Source organism: Myotis myotis, unplaced genomic scaffold, assembly GCF_014108235.1.
Source record: "Myotis myotis isolate mMyoMyo1 unplaced genomic scaffold, mMyoMyo1.p scaffold_m19_p_10, whole genome shotgun sequence".
Taxonomy (NCBI): Eukaryota; Metazoa; Chordata; class Mammalia; order Chiroptera; family Vespertilionidae; genus Myotis; species Myotis myotis.
The window spans coordinates 12,853,345-12,874,568 of NW_023416314.1; the positions used below are offsets into that span (position 1 = coordinate 12,853,345).

At 38.6% G+C, this 21,224-nt stretch overlaps 1 protein-coding gene across 1 annotated transcript in view; it reads left to right on the forward strand.

Moving 5' to 3' along the window:
- The window catches only part of LOC118664427 (importin subunit alpha-1-like), a 230,513-nt gene that overhangs the window by 37,963 nt on the left and 171,326 nt on the right, over nt 1-21,224 (forward strand). The window lies entirely within an intron of this gene.

The following is a 21,224-nucleotide window of genomic DNA, read 5'->3' on the forward strand; positions in this document are numbered from 1 at the left end:
AGGGTTTCAGGTAACAACTGGGGGTCTTGGATGGTGTCCCCTGAGGATAAGGAAGGACTACTAACTGCATAAGTTCCAAGGAATCTGTTCACTAGGAATATGCTTTTACATTGTGGCCTTTGGGAAGCCACTCTGAGTTGTTATTTGTAACTGAATGTTAAACTAATTAATGCTTCTAATGAATTAGGTGTGTTTGATTGGAGATGTTTTGTGCGCAAGTCCCATTAATGTGGGGGAATTATATGGTAGATTCAAATATCAGGAAATGATTGTATTAGGTGACCTCCTAGGTCTTTTGATCTATTCATTTATTTTTCAACTCTTTTGAACTCTACCACTCTTCATTTTGAGCCATGGAGGAGGGCCACCATTGGTACCAGTACCCTTCAGTTCATAGGTCACAATTGAGGGAGACTTAAATATAGAATTACATCTAGTCATGGCTACAAATATGGATGCCACTTAGAGACAGATTAAGGGAGAATGTGGGGAGGTGGTGGGTGAGGGAAATGTTGCCAGGTTAACCCCCCTCCCATGTGCTTGCACGTGGAGTGACTTATATTACCATGAGGTCTTAGCTATTTGAGTAAAAAGTGATAAAAAGTGTTGTTGATGGCAATTGCTTATTATTGTTGTTGTTCTCTTCATTTAGATACTTTTATAAAGAAAAGTTTCTCAAAAGGCCTGCAGAGATCTGAGGACCAAGCATGTTTGATAAGTGGTGGTAGCATCTGTAATCTTGGTGCCTTTCTTGAATAAAATAAAATTGAAGAATGTCATATACCCAAAAGCATGACACAAAATTAATCAAACTTAGTACCTCTTTTCTTCAGGGATTCCTAAATCCTAAATTTCAGCCTTTTGAAAGTTACTGCAAAGATCATAAGGGATAAAAATGGCTAAATTAAAACCCATGGAAGAGTATTAATTTAAATTATGATAATATGACCTATTAAAGAAATGTACTCTGGTTTCCCACCAGATCAGGCTAACATCAATCAATTTTTGTAAATCATTCGGGAAGAAAATGGAAGTTACTTACACTAGTGATCAGAAATTTAAAATAAGTGAAACTAGCTACCTTTCTTTTAATGCTATTTATACAGAGAGTGATCATTTCTGCCATTTTTCTCTAGCTTCCTACATTTTGCCTAAGCTTTAAACTTAGGTGAAAAATGATAAAAACATTATAAATTCAGAGAGATGCCAAGTAGATTCCTGCTCACATCAGGAGGATCAGATAGAACCTGACACAGGTGCTCCTCTTACCTTCACCACCATTTAGTAACATGGTCCCCATCCAACCCCTCTCAGCTTGCTTTTAAGTTCAATAGGCAGACAGCCATGATCTTTTAAGTGGAGAACTTATGACCAGGGTTGAAGTAGTTTCATCTAGCATGCTGAACAAAATTTTAAGTGATCAGAGATTTGGGTAGAGTTTGAAACAAAACAAACAAACAAAAAACAAAACTTTAAGTTGGGAGTAGACATTGGAGAATGAATAAATGAATGCATATCACAAGGTGCTAAGATCACAGAGATAATGTGTTAGAAATGATCTATGACACCATAAGGATGTAATTGTACATCGAGGAGCCTTGGCCAGTTGGGGTAAAAATGCAAACATGTTTTGTTTCTAATGTTGCAGTTAGTTAAACTCTATTAAACTTACATTTCATTCATTCTACAAATATTTATTGAGAGCTTATTATATGCTAAGCACTATTTTAGGTGCTGGGGATACAGTGATAATATAAAATAAAATTCTTGCCCTCATGGGTCTTGTACTCATTAGATAATAGTTCCTTTCATTAATCTGATTCCACCCTTTTTCAGATACTTTGGTTTATTTTAAAGCCACTCGATCTACTAAAAATCTCTTTGTTTTAGATTATTCTGTGCTATACTTAATGCTAGATACAATGCGTTAAGTGCAAGTCAGTCAATCCTAGTACAAAGAGATCTATAGAGGTTAATTTTTGTCTTTGAAATGTTGGCAGCAGGGCAAGCAACTAGGACAGGGCTGGGTGTAGGATAAGTAGGACAAAAAGACCAGGTAAAAAGCACAGATAACAGGATACTAGTGATTTGAGGGGAGTGCCAGAAACTGGCAGCAGGAACTAAGTGAGATGTATAGAGTTGGTGGGGAGAAGCTTGATACTGAAGGCCCATGAAGAAGTCCCTGAACCAGAATCGGGTAGGGAAACAGAAGAGGCATAAATAACCAATGATACTCAGGCATGTGTGTCAGCAACAAGTATAAGTAAACAATAGGGTATAACACAAGGTCAAGTGTACTGGGGAAATAGCCAGAGAGTAGTAGAAACTGAAAGAGAAGAGGCCAGAGGTAGCTGGAATAGGCATTATCTGGGATTAAGGACCAGGTTGTCTGAGCAAGTGAGATGACGCTTATAGGGACAAGCAATAAATACAGGAGGAGGTTGCACAAGGGAAGGCAGGAAAACCCAAGTTGGAACTGGAAAGCACTTATGCAAACAGATTGAGTATTGAGACTGGGAAGTCTGAATCAAAGACAGAAGATTGTGGGGTTGGAAGGAAGGTGAGACCATGGGTCTAGATGTGGACAGGAAGTTCAGGGGTCGTTTTTACAGGAGGAGTAGGCTAGTTTGAGGAAGTCTAGTGGACTGGGTAGCATGGGGTTGGAAAGTCTTGGTTGAGAATTGGAAGTTGACAAGTGAGAACAGGTTTGGGGGGCATCTTCAAGCATATGGGGCCTCTTCACTGGGGGACAGTCCTTGCAAGGGACCCAGTTTCTGATGAAGGAAGCTAACATTTCTGATCACTGCTGTGCATCAGGCTGTATTAAAGACATTGCACATATAAATGGTAATGATGGATATTTTTAATATAGAGTTTACTGCTTCTACTCTGTTCCCATTCTCTACACAGCAGGAAAAGGGGTTATTTTAAAATATGAGTCAGAGTTGGGATTTCTGTAATGGCGGTGGGAGGAGTTTGGTGGACCCTTTCCCCAGCAAAATAATCATTTAACTGATGAAAATTACATATGTATAAAAATACTATTTAAAGCCACTGGAAACTGTCCTCAGAGCATACAACGAGTGGAGAAATATTTATTCAAGAAAATCTCCCAAATCTCAGTAAGAACAATGAGTCTGTGGTACTTGAACACCCATCTCTCCCTCCTCCAAGTCCATGTGGCAGGAGCTCTAATTTGGGCATCTACTTGGAACAGTGTAGCCAAGAAGAAGGGGGCTTTCTCTCCTCCAGCATCTAGGACTACTGGGTCATCCAGTAGGGGCAGCTAGTGTCTCTTTCCTACCACTTTCCCTGCAGTCTATGTCACGAAAGCACTATTTGAGGCAGGGACAGCTGAGAGGATTGGTGCTTCCTTCTCTCCCATCTGTATGGCAGGGGTTGTCACTACCCCCAGCTCCGATGAAAGGGGTACAGAGGGTTTTTTTCCAGGCTAAGAATTTAGGCCTTAGAGCAGTGGTTCTCAACCTGTGGGTCGCGACCCCTTTGGGGGTCTAGCGACCCTTTCACAAGGGTCGCCTAAGACCACCGGAAAACACATATATAATTACATATTGTTTTTGTGATTAATCACTATGCTTTAAGTATGTTCAATTTGTAACAATGAAACTACATCCTGCATATCAGATATTTACATTATGATTCATAACAGTAGCAAAATTACAGTTATGAAGTAGCAACGAAAATAATTTTATGGTTGGGGGTCACCACAATATGAGGAACTGTATTAAAGGAAGGTTGAGAACCACTGCCTTAGAGATAGAGAGCCCCACAACTTTGCCCGAGGGGGTTGAATTTATTTGTAACAGAATATGGAGAAGTTTATGCTTAGGATTTTTGTTGAAAACAATACATACCTTCATAGTGAGCAATTAAGAGGACTTGGTAATTTCATGATATTAGTAGGAAAGCATAGAAAAGGAGACCCAAGGAGAGACCTCCTGAGTCATTCTCATCCCTGGGGTTCCAGAAGGCTGTACATGTGTGCTTGTACCCATGTAGGAACAATCAGAGCAGAATGTGGGGCTGACTTGAAAGCATGACCTAAGCTACATACAGACCCATCAGCAAAATACGGAAGCCTTATTGGCTCAAGGGAAGTAAGCACAACCTCTGCCTAAACACTGTCTGAACAACAAGCTACTCTGACCCAGGAGTGATTCCTAGCAAGCCAAGCTTCAAAATAAAATTGCACTCTCCCCTGGCAGTCTGTAAGATTATATGTGTACACAAGACTGTGTCCTGGAGTGAATGGTGAGGAAAACTGAGCTACTAGCCCAAGGCTGAATATGGGACAAAATTATAAACTCCCTGAACTATAAAAGCAGTCTCTAGTCACCCATAACTAATAGTAAGAGTATATATCTAACTTGCTCAGGGGGCTTATGCACAAACGTTGACCAAAAAGTGGCTCATACAAATCTAAGAGTAACCCCTAGAATCCAGGAAAAAAGAAAAAAGCAAGGAAAAGAAACTAAGCAAGCTGTGCACTTTGGGGAAATGACCTTCAATAATCAGTCCAGCTGCCTAGCCAGTGTGTCTCAGTGGTTGAGCATCGACCCATGAACCAAGAGGTCACTGGTTCTACTCCTGGTCAGAGTACATGCCTGGGTTGTGGGCTCGATCCCTGATAGGGGTCATGCAGGAGACACCCAACTGATGATTTTTCTCTCACTGATGTTTCTATCTCTCTATGCTTCTCCCTTCCTCTCTCTCTCTAAAAATATATCAATAAAAAAATAATAAAAAAGGCTTTCCTCAAAAAAAAAGTTGGTCCAGCTAAGGCACTAAAAAATAAACACATGATAAAGCAAACAAATTCCCAAACACTTGCCAAAGAGGGAGAGATCAATATTGAGTTGCTATTATATATTATCTAAAACACACAGTTTTCAACAAAAAATTATGAGCCATGCAAAGAGACAGGAAAGTGTCATATATATACAGGATAAAAGAGCAGGTAATAGAAAATAATTTTGAGGATACCCAGATGTTAGATTTAGCTAACAGAATCTTTAAGGCAGCTATTATAAATATATTCAAAGAAGTAAGGGAAACCAAAGATTTAGAGGAAAGTATAACAATGACTCATCAAATAGAGACTATAAAAAAGAGAGAAATTAAAAAGACTGAACATAAATTCTGGATTTGAAAGGTATAATAACTGAAAGGAAATATTCACTTGAAGGACTCAACAGTACATTTGAGTGGACAAAAGGAAATCAGAGAACTTGAAAATAAATCAATAAAGATTACACAATCTGAATAATAGAAAGTAAAAAGAATATAGAAAAATGAATAGAGCCTTACTATTTCATGCACCAACTATATGGAATTGTAGAATCAGAAGGAGAGAAGAGAAAGGTGCAGAAAAAATATTTAAAGAAATCATGATTAAGAACTTCCAAAATTTAGTGGAAAACTGTAATATACACATTTAAGCAGCTGAGCAAACTCTTAGCAGGATAAACACAAAGAAATCCACACCCAGAAACATCATACTCAAAATGTTGAAAACCAAAGATAAAGAGAAAAATCTTGAAAATAATAAGAGAAAAATAACTCACCACAGTAAGATTTACCACTTACTTCACATAAGAAACAATAGAGGCCAGACAACAGTGTGACAATATATTCAAACTTCTGAAAGAAAGAAAAAAATCAACCAAGAATCCTATATCCAGTAAATCTAGTTTCAAAATGAAAGTGAATTAAAGACAATGTGAGAGAATTTATTGTATTGTTGGCAGATTATAAAGAATACTTAAGACGTTTTTCAAGTTGAAAGGAAATGTCAACAGACAGTAACTTGAATCTACATAAAAAAATAAAGAAATCTGGTAAAATGATTATAGGTAATGGTAAAAGATGGTATAATTACATGTTTTTCTAACTTAAAAGAAAACAATAGTTATTCAATGGTATTATTGGACATATAGCATATAGAAATATAACATACTTGATAATAACACCATAAAGGGGGGAGTGGGAATGAAACTTTATTGACCTGAGTAAATGATACCAGGTGATACTCAAATCTACAGGAAGAAATAAATATAACCATAATTGGTAAATAAGATTAATATATTTTTAAAATATTATAAATATATTTGTGCTCTCATTTCTTCTCTTAACTTACATAAAAGGCAATATTATAAAAAGCAGTAATTACATGTATTGTTGTGTTTGTAACATATATAGGCATTAATATCTATAACAATAATAGCACATAAAAAGGAGAGGAAATGGATCAATATAAAGATAAGTTTAATGTCTTCATAGAATTAAAAGTGTATAAATCTGAAGTGGATTGTAATAGGTTAAAATGTACATTGTATGTCCTAGAAAAACTGGTGAGAAAATGACTAAAATATAGTTAAAAAATCACTAAAGGAATTTAAATGGCACACTAGGAAATATCCACTTAAGTCAAAGGGGGTAGTAAAGGATAAACATATAAGCAACACAGCTATGTGACATATCAAACAGGAAAGCAGAATGATGATTGACTTTCCAGCCAATTAATAATAATATTAAATGTGACTGTATTAAACAATCTAATAAAATGAAAGGGATTGTCAGACTAGATTAAAAAAAAAAAACCCAACAAACATGCTCGCACTAAGTGTTGTCTACAGGAGACACTTTAGATTCAAAATTAGGTGGAAAGTAAAAGAATGGGAAAAGATATGCTGTAAACAGCAGCCATAAGAGACACACACTATGCCCTGACTGGTTTGGCCCAGTGGACAGAGCATCAGCCTGTGGACTGAAGGGTCTCAGGTTCGATCCCGGTCAAGGGCATATACCTTGGTTGTGGGCACATCCCCAGTGGGGAGTGTGCAGGAGGCAGCTGAATTGATGTTTCTCTCTCATTAGTGTTCTAATTCTCTGTCCCTCTCCCTTTCTCTCTGTAAAAAAATCAATAAAATATTAAAAAAAGAGACACACACTGATAAAATATCAGATAAATAGACTATAAGAGCTAATATCAGATTAAATAGACTATCAGATAAAATATAAGTCAGATTATGCCACTCTTCTGGTCAGAATTCTCTAGTAGCTTCTTATTTATGGGAATAGAATCTAAATATTTAAACCATCAACTACCCCTCACCTCCCAATCTCATGTCATCCTTTCCTGAAAATGCCTTTACTTTATTCTACATTTGAACTTAGTTTGGATAGGTATAGAATTCTTGGTTGGAAGTAATTTTCCTCAAAATTTTGAAAGCACTGCTTCATTTTCTCTTTGGAAACCTTATGGATATTTAGAAGATTTCTCTTGTAGTCTTTTGAAGTGTTTTGAAAATGTGCCTAAGTGTGGGTCACTTTTCTTTCATTGCTTTGGACACTCAGAGGGTCCTTTTGATTTGTAAATTCGTGTGTGTGTGTGTGTGTGTGTGTGTGTGTGTGTGTGTCTGTGTGTGTAGTTTCTCTTCCTTCTCTTGTTTTCTCCTTTCCTTCTAGGATAACATATTCACCAATAGCTTTCCAGGGTCAGTTACTGCTGTACATGACTGTCACCACCCTTCATATGTTGAGTTTTATTACTTCTGTTCTTAGGATATTTTCATGTCCTCTGCCAAAATCTCGATGGAACTTACTGCAACCACAAGTGCACCAAACCTATTCTCTTGATCAGCATTTGAATAACAATTGATTGCCCAAAGAAAACCAGCTGTTAGGAGTGACTACAAGATGAACTAAAATATGATGGGTTATAGGTCAGTTGGATGGCCCTGCACCCCCTCATCCTGTCCCCATTTCTTTTGTTAGCCTCTGGAGTTTCCTGACTGATTCCCATAGATCTGGAATCCTTTTCACTTGTGTCTTGATACTGCTTTTATACACCAGTTCTCCCAAATTCTGTCCAGCACAGCCCATGATATCTCCATCTGGCTCCAGGGTCATGCACTTAACCGTTCAGTTTTTCTACCTCTAAAAATTCCTAAAATTAATAACCACCTAAAATAGCATTCGTTTCTATTTAAAATAACAATAGTTTCTACTTATTGAGCAAAGATAGTTACCATGATCCCTATTTTTCACATGAGGCAACTGAAGCTTGTCTGGGTGAAAGAGTGAGGTTTTCAATCCAGGTTGGACTTCAAGGCTTCATGCTTTTTAAACCTTCCATGCTGCCTCTCAATCCATACAGTGTTGTCATAAGGATCAAATGAGGCAAGCAATGTTAGACTCTGCACAGACCTTGATTATGTTAATGGACATGCAAAGTCTCCCCAAAGTTTTTTCACTTTATATGATGATTTCTGGGAAGATGGGGAAAGTGGGCTGGGTTATTGATGGAAGGGAGGCCTCTTGGCATTGTCCTTAAAGAACCTCATTCAGGCACTGCATGAACAAGCAGATTTGGGTGATCACAGCAGAGCTTTCGTTGGCATTTCCTCCTCCACGAATGACAAAGCCAAGGACAGTGTGTTCCAGCTTCAGGGGGAAGCAAGCGGTGTATTAGGAAGTAAATCTCTGGCTTTCAAAAGGTTGAATAAGGTGCTCCTTTAAAAAGCTCACCAGATGACTAAATTTAGGGTGGTGAACACCATCAGGTCAAGAGTATTATTTGGCCTTAGGCCCATAGCATTTTCATTTGATTGGGAATTAGATACACTTCATTTTCTCTAAGCTTTTCTGTTGACTCTCAGTATAGTGCCTTTGAGTTTGAAGCAGGAGACTATGTGCTGATAGTTGGGTGGAGCCCCGTGGCTATGACTAATGTCCTTGTTGATAACGACAGTTTTTTGAGATACACTTTCTGTGAGTGGTTGGGTGTGCATTGTGATGTTTTTATATAATTTTGTTTTATTATTCATCTATCTAGGAAGATGTTGATAATACTTTGCTTGCAAGCTTTTATTTGACTTAAATGGGATGTATGCAGGTGCTCTATAAGTCATTGTTCCTTGCCTTCCTTTTTTACAAGGAACAGCTAGTTTACCTTGTTAATCTCTCCTCTGCCTTCTGGCATTGCCCATTCAACAGCATCAATCCCTGGCTCACTCATATAACTAACTCACTGTGAACTCTAGGGAGACACCCAGTTTTCATGCCTGGGGACTTCCACTTTCTTTTGACCAAGTATATTGGTTTTTCCTCAGTAGACCCGAGTAATTTTTTTATTACAACTATTAATACAGTTCATTCACTTATTCAACAAATAATTATTGAGCGCTTCTAAATGCCAACACTGTGTTAAGTGCTAGAGATATAGTTTCTGTCCTCAAGGAACCCATAGTTTAGTGGAGAAGATAGACAAGTTGATATACAATTGCAGTAGAGCCAGCTGATGTTAAGACACGTGAAGGTGCACATAGAAAGGGCACCTAAGCCAACCTTGGTGAGTCATTAAGGACTTTTTGAAAAAGAGGACATTTATACTGAGATCTAAGGATGAATGAGAATTGGCCAGGCAGAAGAGTGGTCAGGTAGAGTGGGTACAAAGGGTGGTGAAAGTGAAGACAGTTATATTTGTGCAGCATAGAACGGCCAGGGTCTTGGGAGGCATTGAGCCGAACTTAGTACTGTCTGCTAAGAAGCTCTTGAGAGACCATGGGGCCTGGTGGTATTTCAGAGAGGCAGTGGGTCATCAAGGGTGACTAGTGAGAATTATATTTTTGTAGAGTATTTTAGAAGATACTTTATTACTCTCAGATTCTGTTCTGAAACAGCCCCAGTGTGATATTTTTGTTGGTTAATGGGTAGTTGTTTGTGTGCATTTATGTGTGGAATGGTGCAAGGTGTAGGGGAGAGTCACTTCTCTATGAAGTTTTATGGCATGCTGTTAACTGTGTTTTCTTTAAGGTTGTTTATTCTTTCAGCCCACGCAGTTTGGAGAACATTCTGTGACTCCTTCAGCCCAGCTAGCCCCAGCTTCTCATCGCCACCAGTTTCTCATGAATCTCTCACAGACCTTCAATGAGAGATGCAGCTTTAGACAGGGTTTAGGTTGGCTGATGGATAGGAGGGACGCATAATACAAGAAACAGGGCCATGGACTCATAAGGGGCATGGGTGTGTGTGTGTGTGTGTGTGTGTGTGTGTGTGTGTGTGTGTGTGTGTGTAATGTGGGTAGGAGGCCAACACACCTCCGAAGCTGGCTTCCACTTTTACTTTCTTTCTCCAGTGCTTCTACCCTGCCTATCTGATGTATGTGGGGAGCACCTAGGAGCTCCATTATAGAGTTGAACCTGGATTAGCCAGCTAAGGTCAGTAGTGCTCAGTGTTTGAAGTCTGTCCTGGTAGAGTAGGAGGTTCTTTCATTTGAACTTGTAGCCATGATTTCAGTGAGGAGGAGGATTGTTTCTTTGCTCCTGCTCTCCCACCCACCTCCCTATCACACGCCAACTACCATAAGTATAATACAAGCTAGTTCTGTTTGATCCAGAATCTTTAGATCCTGAGATAGGAATTCTAAACTCATTCAGTAATTCTGGGGGACCCCGAGCTGTTGGCTCTATAACCCTAGATATGACATTTTTTTTAGCACTTTCATCTATTCCCATCTTTAAATCAGAATCCCTGTATTGCCAGAGGACATCTCAGAGGTTATCTTGTCCATTTTGTGATGAAGCTGATTCATCAGAAAGGGAGGTGACTTGTCCAAAGTCACAGAGCTGGATGATGTGGTAATGAATTCTTAGCCTAGTACTCTTTCCCCTAAATATCACAGGCTTATTGGCCATCCTACATACAGTCTTAAACATTGGTTTCAGAAGTGAGAAAGAGAACTAACATGTGGTACACACTGTGCTAAGGGACTTATACATATTTACCTCATTGGCCCATCATCTTAGCGGCTACTGGCACTGATAGCCAAAGAAGGGAACAGACTTAGTGAATAAAGCAGTTTATCCAGATGGATTTGGGGTTTGAAACAATGCCCAAAGCCATGTTCTTTTTTTCAAACAACTTTATTTCAAATTGCAGTACATGAGCCTAAGAATCGATGGGCTTTGGACTGGGGTCAGGTGTTACTGTCTTTTGCTATTAAAACTATGCAGAAATTCTACGTGGGTCTGTCTGCCTCTGCATTTTCTCTTTCTTTTTATTTTATTGTTGACAGTATTACAGCTGTCTCCCATTTTCTCCCTTTTTGGTCCCCTCCACCCAACCCTGCCCCACCCTAGGTATTCCCCATGCTATTGTCTGTGTCCATGGGTTATGCATGTATGAATATATGTTCTTTGGTTACTCTCTTCCTGTCCTCTTTCCCCCGCCCATCCTTATCACTCCCCACTGAAGATTGTTATTCTGTTCCATGCATCCATACCTCTGGCTCTATTTTGTCTGTCAGTTTATTTTATTCTTTAGATTCCACTTACAAGTGTGGTCATGTGATATTTGTCTTTCTCTAACTGGCTTACTTTTCTTAGCATAATACTCTCCGTGTCCATCCATACTGCCTCAGAATGTAAAAGATTCTTCTTTTTTATAGATACAAAGTATTCCATTGTATAAATATACCACAACTTTTTTATCCCCTCATCTACTAATGGGCATTTGGCCTGTTTCCAGATCTTAGCTTTTTAAATAATGCTGCTATGAACATAGGGGTGTATATATTCTTCCTGATTGGTGTTTTGGGATTCTTAGGATATATTCCCAGAAGTGGGACCATTGGATCAAATGGCAAATCCATTTTTAATTTTTTTGAGGAACCTTCGCACTGTTTTCTACTGTGGCTGCCTCAGTCTGCATTCCCACCAGCAAAGTACTAGGGTTATTTTCTCTACATCTTTGTCAGCACTTGTTTGTTGACTTATTGATGGTAGCCATTCTGGCAGGTGTGAGGTAATACCTCATTGTCAGTTTAATTTGCACCTCTCAGGTGATTAGTGACTTTGAGCATTTTTTTCATATGTCCTTAGGCCATCTATATGTCCTCTTTGGAGAAGTGTCTATTCAGGTCCTTTAACAATTTTTAAATTAGATTGTTTATCTTCCTGGTGTTGATGTGTATGAGTTCTTTGCATATTCTGGAAATTAACCCTTATGAGATGTATCATTGGTAAACAAACCCATACAGTGGGTTCCTTTTTATTTTGTTGATGGTTTATTTTGCTGTGTATAAGCTTTTTAGTTTGATGTAGTCCCATTTGTTAATTTTCTCCTTTGTTTCCCTTGCCCTAGCAAACATATTGCTATGAAAGATGTCTGAGATTTTGCTGCCTATGGTTTCTTCTAGGATTTTTATGGTTTCACAACTTATATTTTTTAATCCATTTTGAGTTTATTCTTACGTATGGTATAAATTTATGGTCTAGTTTCATTCTATTGCATGTACCTGTCGAATTATCCCAACACCATTTATTGAACAAACTATCTTTACTCCATTGTATGTTCTTACCACCTTTGTCAAATATTAATTGGCCATATTGGCATGGGTTGATATCTGGGGTCTCTGTTCTGTTTCATAGGTCGATATGCCCATTCTTGTGTTAATACCAAGCTGTTTTGATTACAATAGCTTTGTAGTATCATTTGATATCTGGTATTGTGATCCTTCCAACTTTGTTCTTCTTTATAAAGATTGCTGTGGCTATTCAGGGTCTTTTTTGTTTCATATAAGTTTTTGGAATATTTGGCATAGATTTTTGAAATATGCCATTGGTATTTTTATAGGTATTGCATTGAATCTGTAGATTGATTTGGGTAGTATGGACATTTTAATGATGTTAATTCTTCCAATCTATGAAAATGGTATATGCTTCCACTTCTTTGTGTCTTCCTCTATTTCCTTTTTCAACGTCCTATAGTTTTCTGAGTACAGGTCTTCGACCTCCTTGGTTATGTTTATTCCTAGGTGTCTTTTGTTGTTGTTGTTGCAGTGGTAAAGGGGATTTTTTTTTTTTTTTAGTTTCTTTTTCTGAGTGTTCACTATTGGTGTATAAAATTGTCATCAATTTCAGGGTGTTAATTTTGTATCCTGCTACTTTGCTGAATTCATTTATTAAATCTAGCAGGGTTTTTTTTTTTTTTTTTTTTTTTATGGGAGTCTTTAGAGTTTTTTATATACAATATTATGTCATCTGCAAATAGTGACAATTTTACTTCCTCTTTTCCAATTTGGATGCCTTTTATTTATTCTTATCTGATTGCTGTGGCTAGGACTTCCAGTACTATGCTAAATAAGAGTGGTGAAAATGGACATTCTTGCTTGTGCCTGATCTTAAGGGAAATGCTTTTAGTTTTTGCCCATTGAGGATGATGTTGGCTATGTGTTTGTCACATATGGCCTTTATTACATTGAGGTATGGTCCCTCTATTCCCACTTTGCTGAGAGTTTTTTTTATCATAAATGAGTTGGATTTTGTCAAATGCTTTTTCTGCAGCTTGATGTGATCATGTGATTTTTATCCTTCATTTTGTTTATGTGTTGTATCATGTTTTTTGATTTTCAAATAATGAACCCCTTGCATCCCTGGAATAAATCCCATTTGGTCATGGTGCATGATTTTTTAAGATGTATTGTTGGATTTGATTTGCTAATATTTTGTTGAGGATTTTAGTATCTATGTTATCAGTAATATTGGCCTATAGTTTTCTTTCTTTGTAGTGTCTTTATCTGGTTCTGGCATTAGGATAATGCTGGCCTCATAAAAAGAGCTTCGTAGTCTTCCCTCCTCTTGTATGTTCTGGAATAATTTGGGGAAGATTAGTGTTAGTTATCTTTTGAATGTTTGGTAAAACTCACCTGTGAAGCCATCTGGTCCAAGACTTTTGTTTGCTGGGAGTTTTTCAATGACTGCTTTACTTTCCTCAGTTGTTATCAATCTATCCAAGTTTTCTGCTTCTTCCTGATTGAGTTTTGGAAGATTGTATGTTTCTAGGAATTTGTTCATTTTTTCCAGGTTGTCCAGTTTGTTGGCATATAGATGTTCAAAGTATTTTCTTACAATCCGTTGTATTTCTGTGATGTCAGTTGTTATTTTGCCACTTTCATTCTAATTTTATTTAGTTGGGTCCTCTCTTTTTGTTTCTTGGTAAGTCTGGCTAAAGATTCATCAATCTTATTTATTTTTTTAAAGAAACAACTCTTTGTTTCATTGATGTTTTATATTTTTTTAATCTTTATGTAATTTATTTTCACTCTAATCTTTATTATTTTCTTCCTTCTACTTACTTTGGGCTTTTCTTGTTGTTCTTCTAATTCTTGCCTCTGCATTTTCATTGTTGCCCTCCACATTAAGGTCTTTAGGGATTAGTCTCTCCAATAGGACACCTTTGTCACAATCCTGGTTGAGTTCAGTGTATGCCCTATCTTGCTCTTGAGGAACATGTTATTTTCTCATTCAGCCATTTTGATTCTTCCCAGATTTATTTTTTACTTTTGGATTGGTTATAGAGTATTTGCTGACTGTGGGAAGAATAACTTTAAAATGCAAAGCTCACTAACATCAAATATGGCTCTCAAATTCTTTCAAGTAGTCTTATAACACCTTACTGAAAAGACATCTTAGCTGCAGGCTTGTAGATATCACATTTAATTGACACCTGGAGTTCTTATTTACATTACTAGCAGAGGCACTGAGAAAGGTGAGATTGACTAAAATTGTGGTTCCTCTATATTTACATATAAGAAGTTTTTTCTCCGGGCTCTGAGTCAGTCACAGCTGATTTAGAATTTTGTAGCCATGCATTCAACTCCTTTAATATGCATTGAGCACCCACAGGGTGCAGGTCACTATAGTGAAGACAGGCTGGGTTATCTCAACTTGTGTCTGATTCTTAGAAGCTAGAGAATTGGAATGTAGAATTTAAAAGGGCCAGAATGGAGTTTCACAGAATATTTCTTGTTTTAGATTCATGTTATTAATGTCAGGCTTTGGGCATCTTCATGAATTTTGAGTTTGATGTGCCAGGATGTTCTCACGTGGCCCTACAATATTTTCCTGAAGTCAGTATACTCCTTCTTCACATCCAGTCTCAGCTGCCTCCCTCTTTCACAACAGCATTTTGAGGAAATTCCAAAATCTCAGCACCTTTCCTTCTTGGTACATAGAGCATGTGACAAGGCCCTACCCCGAAGACTTAGTTCTGCAGGTGCCAAGTGTATTTTCTCCCTTGCTTGTGCACATACGCCTCTTCATCCCTCAGCCAACAGCTCTCTGGCTTTTTACTGAATTACTGATGCTCTGTGAACTCTCACATCACCTTTTTCTCTCAGACCTGCTATAGACTAATTTTTCTCAGGAAAGAAACGCCTAAGACATACAACAGGTTGGAAAGGCCCTGGGAAAGAGTACAGCTTATTGTCCACGTGATTCCTCTGCAGTGGCTGGGAGTTGAAGTGTGGGGAGAAGATAGACAGGAAGGCAATACTAATTTTGGACACCAACCCTTTTCTCTTTACAGCGTGAGACATGTTTTCTATAAATCTTTTGCAGTGCACCTGGAACTCTCCAGATTATGGAACACTGTAAGAGACTATGAACACATGAGTAATGAAAGAATTTAAGGGACTTTTTAGTGGGTAAGCATGCTCTGGTGGACATCAATTTTGCACTTTTATTCAGGAAATGTCTTTCTATCCCTCTCTACCCCAATACCTTTTGTTTCCTTTCCCTCACTTTGCTAGCTCATTTCCACCTTATTTGATAACTTGCCTCTACCTGTAACTGGTTGGATTCTCAGTGCAATGTGTTCTATGATGATTTTCAGCTGTGGGCTTCAGTATGCTGGTCAGGACCTTGTTCTTGAGTGTCTGAGGATCTGAGAAGTATAAGTCGTCTCGGTCTGGGGGTTAAATTAAAGTTCTGTGTGTTGCTGCCTTATTTTAAAGATCACAAATGCCCCAAGGGGACTGTGTAGTGATTCCCATTATACTGTGGTGTATAGTGTGACTGGTTCTGTTAGGATCTTTGTTATTTGTTTGATATAGACAAACCCTGGGCTAGTACAAAATGCCAAGAATGAGGTGAGAGGTCCCGAGGTGAAATGACAAAGGAGGTAAGCTCTCGCTGATGGCATCCAGCCTAGCTTATTGAGACGGAATGGCTGGTAAGGACGGCTAGACAGTCTCTCCCTTCAATCTCACCTCTTGCAGCTGCTTAGTAAATGGCAAGACTGAGGGGAAAATATGGATGCGGTCTTACATCTCTGGGATTCATTTGTTTAGTAGAAAGGATTCTAGAATTAGGTGGTTTTTCTCCTCTCCATTTTTCCTAACAGATTTGCTCTCCTGCTATATTGTAAGACTGATTTCTATCTTCAAAATGTGTTCATGGGGATGAGGGCTTTTTAGTGAGTTTGGAATCACTCATAAACATCAGGCATCTTTGGGAGAAGCGGGGCTGTCTCTGTCATGCTCATTTTTCACAGACAGCAGCAGTACCTGCCATCATCTTGATTTCCAATTTCGGGTTGTCCTTGTCGGTTTGAAGCTTGGTATGTGAACTCCAGATGAGCTTTGCAGGCTTTTCAAATTTGCATGGTTAGAGGAAAAGGAGCAGTGACAGCTGATTGACACGGGGATGGCTAAGGAAGCCAGGCTGAAGCAGAAGCCCCGATTCCCATGAAACCCCCTTCTGTGCTGAGTGCTGGCTTGTCACCAATGAAACCAAATTTCAAAGTGATTTTTAATTCACAGGTGTTAGTTCACTGACTCCTCCAGTTGCTTGTGAAAGAGAAAGAGGAGGGAAGATGAAGTCCTTGTGGCAGAAGCTGAGAGCATGAATGTTTCTGTGACGTAAGCTTAGCCAAAAGCAGGTTGGTGGTAGAGCTTGGATAAGAACCCAGTTATTTTCTCACTGTATTTTGGAAGAACCAAGGCCTGGGGAAATGTTCTTTAGGAGTCTATATAAAGCTCCTTAGGTTGTATAGTAGCAAGGAACTCAGATGGGATCAGAAAATTAACCTCAAAAGATCTGGGTTTTTAAGTAGCAATCAATATGACTTTATGTTAAGTTTCTACCACGGTATTTGGCTTATAGTAGGTACTTAATAAATATTTGTTGAAATAATAAATAAGCTCTCATCTTCAAGCCCCAAACTTTGAGGAAATAGAGCTCTTATAAGGTAGAGGATATAGAGAGATGAGAGGACACATCTACGGAGGTCCAGTTGAGGGGTTTTGAAAGGACTTCAAGGCAGCAAAACATGTGGTCCAAAATGAGCCTCTGGATGCCTGCATCTCAGACCTCCATTCATTTGCTCCCGTAGGACTGTTCTAGGATTTTTTTCTTCCATTGTTCACTTACATTCTGGGAACCCAGACCTGGAGAGGGAACCGACATTTTCCATCAGATATTTCCCAGAGCTCCCATAGTGGCCCGTGACATGCATGGCCTGATACATATGACAGTGTTTTAGAGGACAAGTTGTTGGGATTTGATTTTCTCTTGCTGTTTCTCAAGATACTGACCTCTCATTGGCTTTTGACTCATGATTTTCTGACTTGGAATAGACATAGTCTACTCCATCATGTCTCTCAATTATGATTTCTTCCTTTGGGTTTTCTTGATGTCCTCGTACTTTGGCCATGGTGTCCTCTCTCTGAATATCTGGATCTGCTCTATGGGATACTTGATGACTGGCCTGACTGGCCACTTGTGTGACTTCAGATACCAAGCTTCATCTTAACTTTTGGCTTGTTGAATCCTCTACCCTCTGGCCCTGTGACCTGAATTAATTTCAGTCTTGCGATTTTTTCCTATCTTTTCACTTGACCACTTGTACCATTGTCCATGTAGAAGTTATTTTGTAAGTTGAGAGCAGAACAAATTATCAAAATATTAGCTGATGGAACTTTGAAAAAAAATTTTTTTTTTGGCAAACTCTTCACTTTATTGATAAGGAATCAGGCTCTAAGAGTTTTAGTAATTTATCTCACAGAGAAGGTTGGTGGCTGTGTCAAGTGTAGAACCCAAGTGTTTTGTTCCCCACTTTGAACTGTGGTATCTATTTTTGTTGTTGTTGGCAGTGGTCATGTTTTTATTTGACAATCTAAGAAAAAAAGGTTAATGCCCTGCCTAAATAGGCAGGTATTGAATGGTTTTGGTTTTTTTAAAATTTAATTTATCTTTATTGTTGAAAGTATTACAGATGTCCCCTTTGTTTGTCCCCATTGATCCCCTCCACTCCACACCTGCACTTCCCAGGCCTCCCAGGTTCTCCTGGGTCTTGAATGTTATTGTCCTCTTCATGGATGGAGTCTCCTCTCAGGCTGGCTGATTATGTGACTTACCCCCAACCACATCGTACGAGCTGTTGTGGAGGTGCTGAGTGAACAGAACAATATATAACATAACAAAACACAAAACAAAAACAAGATCCCTACAGCACCAACAGAAGCAACCACCAGAGAAAGGAGAATTAGGAAAGAGAAAAGAGAGCAAAAAATGATAGAAAAAAAAATATGAGGAGAAAACAAAATGAAACAAATAAACAAACAAACAAAGCACACAAAAAAACCACAACAAAAATGAGGGCAGGGGAAAGGAATACGTAGATGCAGACCTGAAATAAAGAAAATAAAGAATTAGAGGGACAGGGGGAGGAAAATGGTTTAAAATAAAGGAAGAAAACAAAAACAAAAACAAAAAAATGTTGAAAAGGAAAATAGAAGAGAAAGCAGATAGACCTAAAATAAGAAAAGGGAAAAAGATGAGAGAGCAGGAGAAAAAGAAAACAAAGAAAGAAAAAAGAAAAAAATTGACTAGGAAGAGAGAAGAGGAAAATGAGATAAATGAATGAAACTATAGAAACTAGAATAATACAAATCAAAGAGCAGATGGATAAAGAAGATAAATTAAAATGGGGTAAAAGAAACGAAAGAGAAAAATAAAAACAAGAAGAGAAAAGGGAAGAAGAAGAGAAAAGAAGAAAAAAAAAAGAAACAATAAAAGTGAAGTGGTATTCCTCTCAGCAGAGTTTAGTGCCCCTAGGGGGCTCCCTTTGGATTCTGGTCCTGTCTTCTGTCTGCTAATTCTCGGCTTCCTGTGAAGTACTTAGGTGCTAAACACTGATAGGGACTGTCTTCCTTTGGCTTTCAGCAAACTTTCCCTCTTCCCTGGGCTCCGCCTCTGCCTGTCTTTGCCTGCTAGCCAGCTGTCAATCTTAATCACTCAAAAGTTTTTTCTGAAAGGGCGTTATGTGGGGGAGATGCCATTTAGCATTCAGGAAATGTGGTGGGTGTGTTTCCCTGTCTTAGAGCTACTCTTCCACGAGTGGCCCCAAATATTACCCTGCTGGACAGAGATCCTTGTATAGAGACCTGAGGCATCAGCTGGAAACCTGGAGTTTTTATCAGCTCTCCCTTTTGGGGAAAGTACCAGTCTGGTTCCCAGGATAGTGGGCGGATGGTCCCTCCTCCAATCCAGTCACTGATGCTTCTGACACTGTCCAAACCGGTCTGCTTGGCCTCTGCTTTTGTTTCCTTTGAAAAGGACAAAATGCAGGGTGTGGCATGCAGGACTCCTGAGGGTGGGACAGGCTGTATCACCTAAGGAGTTGTTGTTGTTTTTCTTTTCCTGCCCTGTGGCTACTGGGAGTGGCTAGCTTCTCTTGGGGGTGGGGGTGGGGGGGAGGGAAGGGGGGGTGGAATGGCTGTTTTGGTTTGGGGCCTACAACCAAATACTCCTGGCTGCTGTTTTCTACATCTTCCCAAGTTTCCTACCCCAGCCTCTCCTTAGGCACCTCAAGTCTGTGCCTCCCTCCCTGTACCAAAGCCTTGGGTGAGTAGCTGCAATTGAAAACTCCTGTGCTCTGGGTTTTAAAAATCTACTTATATAAAAACCCTGGGTGTAACATCAGGGCCAGAACCTCGAACAGCAGGAAGGAAGTCAGTCCTGCAGCGGTTGTCTTGGAAACAGCTGCGCCCTTCCCCAGCTGTTTCCTGGAGGGCAAGGTTTCAGGCAGGAACCCGCCTTCAGAGCTGAGCATGGAAGTTAAATGATTTGTAATGGATCTCTTATTGAAGCTACCTTTTGAAATACTATATCTATAGATCAGTGGTTCTGAACCTTGCCTGCATATTAGAATCACCTGGGAATCTTTTTAAAATCCTGATTCTGGGCCTCATCCTCCGGAAATTCTGTTTCTTTGTTACTAATGTTGTGGCCCCACCCCATAACAAAGTAACAATTTCTGGAGGATGAGGCCCAGGAATAAGGACTTTAAAAGATTTCCAGGTGATTATAATGTACAGCCAAGGTTGAGAACCACTGCTATAGATAATATTAAAAATATATCTAAACATGCAATTCTTTGTCCAAAAAATGAGCATGTTCAAAAATTAAATAAAGAAAATTTGGATATACTTGATGAAGATTTTCACACATATTTGAGTGATGATTCCATTGATTCCACAGGTGATGCTGAAAAGGAAAAGTTTCTGGTAGAATTTCTTAATAGTATTACTCCTTTGGGAATGCTGTGTCATAAATTAAAATTGAAAGTGGGTGCTATCATCATGCTATTGAGAAATCTCAATAGTAAATGGGGTCTTTGTAATAGTACCAGATTTATTATCAAAAGATTATGACCTAACATTATCGAAGCTGAAGTATTAGCAGTATCTGCAGAGGGAGAGGTTGTTCTGATTCCAAGAATTAATTTGTCCCCATCTGACACTGGCCTCCCATTTAAATTGATTCGACGATGGTTTCCCATGATGCCAGCATTTGTGATGACTATTAATAAATCACAAGGACAAACTCTAGACAGAGTAGTAATATTCCTACCTGAACCCGTTTCGCACATGGTCAGTTGTATGTTGCTTTCTCTCGAGTTTGAAGAGCATGTGATGTTACAATTAACGTTCTAAATACTTCATCACAAGGGAAATTAGTCAAGCACTCTGAAAGTGTTTTCACTCTTAATGTGGTGTACAGGGAGATATTAGAATAAGTTTAATCACTTTATCAGTCATTGTTTGCATCACTGTTGTTTTTATGTCATGTTTTTGTTGTTTTCATATCATGTTTTTGTTGTTTTCATATCATGTTTTTGTCATTTTTATATCATGCCTCTGTTGTTATATCCTTTTGTTACTGTTTATTTATTAATAAATTTATATATTATTTTCATATACATTTTACTAATTTCCTTTCATCTCTCACACTTCCATTATAGAGAAAGGGCAAATAGCAATATTAAAATATCTCCGCTAATTAATTCCCTTAAAAAAATATGTTTTATTGATTTTTTTACAGAGAGGAAGGGAGAGAGATAGAGAGTTAGAAACGTCG